This window comes from Adiantum capillus-veneris, chromosome 11 (assembly GCF_014529385.1).
Source record: "Adiantum capillus-veneris isolate H3 chromosome 11, ASM1452938v2, whole genome shotgun sequence".
Classification (NCBI taxonomy): Eukaryota; Viridiplantae; Streptophyta; class Polypodiopsida; order Polypodiales; family Pteridaceae; genus Adiantum; species Adiantum capillus-veneris.
Genome location: NC_140941.1, coordinates 77,276,957 through 77,281,698, shown reverse-complemented (window position 1 = coordinate 77,281,698; position 4,742 = coordinate 77,276,957). Strand labels below are relative to the sequence as shown.

Here is a 4,742-nt window from a genome sequence, read left to right as displayed (position 1 = left end):
ATAAATCTCAAAAAAATTAGATGAGATTATATTAAATCGAAGTTGTTTCCTCCAGTCGGCGGGTATCCTAACATTCAAATTAAATCTTGCGAGTGTGTGACCCTTCCTATGGAGAGAGAGAGAGAGAGAGAGAGAGAGACCCTTTGCTTGGCACCCAATCCACTCTCTTTCTTTCTTTGCCCTGGTCTCCACCCCCCCCCCCCCCCCCCCCCCCCCCCCCCCCCCCCCCCCCCCCCCACCCACCCCAAAGCCCTTTCCTTTGGGAAGTGTTTGAAATTAGTTCAACCGCCTAGACCAAGAAGTGGTTGGACATTTTTGTGAAAGAACACTCTTTTGAGACTTTACCCTTCCGCCCACTCCATCTTGTGTGGTTGGTTGGCTACGGTGCTCACCTACTCTGAGGTTTCAGACAAATTGAACCCACAACCTTTGGGGAGTGTTTGAAATTAGTTCAACCGCCTAGACCAAGAAGTGGTTAGACGTTTCGGCTAAAGGGCCGGTGAGCACCGTAGCCAACCAGTCACACAAGCCCTTTCCTTGTGTCACATGGCAAGGGCCTCCAAGGTGCATGAGATATAGTTGAGAAAATTTGTAGGTGGAACTATATTAGACCTAGGTTTTCTTGAGCACTAGGGTACACAATAGATTTTTATTATTATTCAATAGTCCATTATCTATACGCTTCATAGTGGAGTTTGAGAGAGAGAGAGAGAGAGAGAGAGAGAGAGAGAGAGAGAGAGAGAGATGTAGAAGCCCATTCCATTGTGAGGATGCATTCTTCTCCATGGTCTCTCTCACCCCCCATCAACAACGATGGCACTTCCCTTTAAATTAGAGCATTGTGGGGGCTGACGTATTGAGAGAGATTTATCTACAAGTTATGATGGTGATGTAATAATTGATTAAAAAATTAAAATGGACCCTTTTCTTGCAATGACGAATACAAAAAGACCTTAATTGGGGATGCAAGGATGCAGAGCATCTTAACATTGGATGCATTTGGGCTTCTCCTATGGCTAGCAATGTTGTTTTAGCTTCTAGGAGCCGTTGTCACCATGTACTTTAGCTTCATATATTTGGAGAAGTTGTAGATGTTTTACATCTATCCCAAGGCATGTGTGTGTGAGACAATGCATGTGTGCGTGTGTCAAAGAGAGAGAACATAGACTTAAACAACGTAGGAACAATTCAAAAAAGAAAATCAATGTGTGTGTGTGTGTGTGTGAGAGAGAGAGAGAGAGAGAGAGAGAGAGAGAGAGAGGGAGACATTGTTATCTTTCTAGAGTGATTCCAAGGACTATAGTTTCATCATACATGGGCACGCAGATACACACACACCTACCTATATATGACTTCGTGTGTGTGTGTGTGTGTGTGTGTGTGTGTGTGTGTGTGTGAGAGAGAGAGAGAGATCCAATAACCATGCTTTTCTTGGCCACAGCAACGCGAGCGTCACATACTAGTTTTTATGGAAGATTGGGTGCTCGAGCGAGATAGGTGTAAAGATCCAAGAGAGAGGAAGTAGGTTAGATCGATGCCTAGGGTGTAGGATATCTAGTGAGGATTTGGCCCACTTATTCATGGAATGTCAAGCAATTAGAGGCCTCACATGGAAAATCTGCGATGTGCGTCCAAAGGACATGGAAGATCAGATTCTTCAAAATTGATTTGTTCCTTGGTCACAAGAAGTTGGGAAGTCCTTCTCTTCTCATCTGCACTCAAGTTGTTAGGTATTCTTCTTCCATCATATATGGAAGTCGAGGAACCGTCGTGTGTTTGAAGGAAATTTAGACATGGCAAGCTTTTCAGAGATTATACAAGAAAGCAGAGTGGTGATCTATACACTCTGACGAAAGCAAGACTGAGAAGATTGATCTAGGGCTACCCATGTTGTATTGTCAACCTGTGATATGTAAAGCCTATGACTACAGTTATCTACTTGAGGAGTGTGCAAGATCATGATTCAATCAAGGCATTGAAACTCTTCCATCCATTGGTAGAGCCTTTAGATCTTAATCCAACTAAAACACAAACGTGTAAGTCATAATGGGTAACCCTCAACTATAAGTGACATTATCCAATCAAGGGATCGATGGCTGTCTTTCAATTTACATGGTAGTTAGATTGGCACTGAAAATTATTAACTCCCCTGTTGCGTGTTGACACGCTCAGCCCCCGAACTCACGCTCCCGAGCCAACTATTCCATCCATCTCCCCTAGCATGCCTTGTTGAAGTATTGTGAAAGCGAAAGGTAATAATTCTAGTACCCCTAGTGTGGCGATTCAACGTCTTGGATTCTCCCCTTACATCTCAAGGACACCCCTAGCCGTTGATCCCTTGACAACTGCCCAGGTTACTTATAGACAAGTATATGTAACCCCCCATCTTGATATCTTTAAAATCCAAAAAAATTCAACATTTCTAAGCTTATCAAAATTGAAATATCAAGAAACAAAAAAAAGTGCGTGGGGTAGCCCATTAGCAAAACGGGGCTTGAGGAATGGAGGACGAGCTAAATTTTTGAGAAGACTTTGTGATGCAAGGAGTACTAATATTGAAGCTCTTTCGTTAAGTGAAAATCATCTAACTTTGTCTTGCTTTTACACTCTTGTACAATATCTCAAGGGATTATAAGACACACTTAGCCTTTGTTCCGTGCGGATGGTGGACATGAAAAGCATACATAATAGCAAGTTAATCTGGTAAAGCAAAAGTATACCTTTACAGCAGATGCTGGTTAGACGGGCTATGCTTGCTCACTACACCAATTTCCTTTAATTTTGATGAGCTTTGAAGCGCCCAAAAAACTTTTGCATAAAGCGCTTTCCGTGCAGCAATACAAAGAGGTAAAACTTCTCCAGATCTAATCATTTACCAGCGGAACTGGCCATACATATGGAGGATCAGGCGGTTCCGTCCATGACGATTGAGAACAATGTTCTGGAAGTTTCCGCAACAAATTAGAACAATGTGATGCATGTAGTACGTCATCCCCTCAAACCCAAAGTACAAGCTCCTACATCATGATGCTTTAGCCAATTCAATGGCCTCATGCAAAACACATAATGACCAAAATGCAAACACCATAATGCTTACCAAACCAAGGGGGCAGGACAAGGTCTGCTGTCGGTGAGGACCCGGCTAAGGGAGAGGGCTTGAGGAGGATGTTCCTATATCCACGAGCGTCCCATTCAATGAGGCAAAGGTTGTAATAGAGGGCTAGTGAATGGGGGTAGCCCTTCCACATGCGGACAGCAGGAGTACGAGCCCAAGGGCAGGATCGCACAGGAGGAGCTTCCATGTCGAGGGCTGGGGGGAGTAGAGACGAAGCAGCCGTCACAGACTGCACGCCGTTCGAGGCTCCCCTAACGCCTCTTCCTGCTGTGGCAAGATGTTCCCCCTCCCCACTACCACCGGCCCAGAGGTTGGTCAAACCTCTCCTCCAACTCAAATCCAGCCCCTCTCTTCGCTGGTGGCGCAGACCACACCTGCAGTCACAGTCGTTGCTGTGTCCCCCTGCCTGCAAAGCAGCCACTGCCACAGTTTCATCTTCACATCCTGTCCCTCATCTGGGGTAACCCCGACATCTGCAACCCGCAGCTCCTGAGCCGCCAGCTATCACTTGTGCTGCAGCCTTTGGCACTTTCAGGCCACCAAGCCTTGCTACCAAACCCGGTCATACTCCTGGGCTATGCTCTTCAGCCTCTTCAACGGAAACCCTCACCCTCAGGCCACCCGCTGGTACAACTGCAACAACAAAAATCCCTTGGGCAATCTCCTTCCCTCAAGGACACCTACTGCATATTCCTGTCGATGACACACTCTATCTGTCTAGCTGCCTCGTTCTGCTGGCCGCTATCCGACAGTCCCCACTCAATGATGGTTCTACCTATAACTCTCCTTCGCTGCCCGACCTGAGCAACAAACCCTGCCAACCAGTGGCTCTCCTCTTTCTCACACATGAGAGGGCGGTTGCGCACACAGCCTAGTGCGAGACGAGCTCAACCTAGCTGTAGAGCAGCATATGAGTACAGATAAGGTAAGCATATGAGTACAGATAAGGTACAACAAGCATGGCTGCATTTAGTGAAGTGAAAGAAAATCAAGACGTTTCGAGAGAGTCTTCTGCTTGCATAAAACGTGAGGTGATGCAACAGGCAAGGACATGTCAGGCTCGCACGTGCGAAACTTTGCCTTGAGCCATCAACTCTTAGTCCGGACTCCGGGTTCACCCGCACTGCCTGCAACGACCGACTCTCGCATGCCTTCTCCCAAATGCCAAAAAAATACTAGCCGTCCACGTGGATGCCATCAATTGAAGAACGCCTAAGCTAACCCGATACTATGGCCTTTCTTTAGCAGGCCATAAAAGAAAAGGGGGTAGTAGGAATGATGATCATTGCCAGTAGACTTGTACCAAATGGATAGAGTATCTTGCAAAGAATCATGGAAGTGGATGGGATGGTTGTAAGGTAGAAAATATCTTGAAGATCTTTTCATGATTTTGAGCTTGAATGTCTGCCACCAAGTTGAAAGGAAACCACTATCCATAATTTGAGTGTGCCAATCTATACTAATAGATAATGGGGGAAGGGATTCCGACCCCTCCCCCAAATACGTGGCGAAAGTAGCATGATCCGGCAAGTGTGCCCTGGTGTGCGGCAGCGGACAAAAATTGTACGAAGAGACTCAAGAGAGAGAAAGAGCATGGCTGTGTAGGATCGCAGGCGGGTAACCAGAG

At 46.1% G+C, this 4,742-nt stretch overlaps 1 long non-coding RNA gene across 1 annotated transcript; it reads right to left on the bottom strand.

Moving 5' to 3' along the window:
* Positions 1-2,507: 2,507 nt before the first annotated feature.
* Positions 2,508-4,318, bottom strand: LOC147447489 (uncharacterized). The gene is made up of 2 exons (XR_015189725.1): positions 3,098-4,318; positions 2,508-2,941 (listed from the first exon to the last, which is right to left on the bottom strand). It is a non-coding gene; the product is annotated as an uncharacterized LOC147447489 (long non-coding RNA).
* Positions 4,319-4,742: the final 424 nt, after the last annotated feature.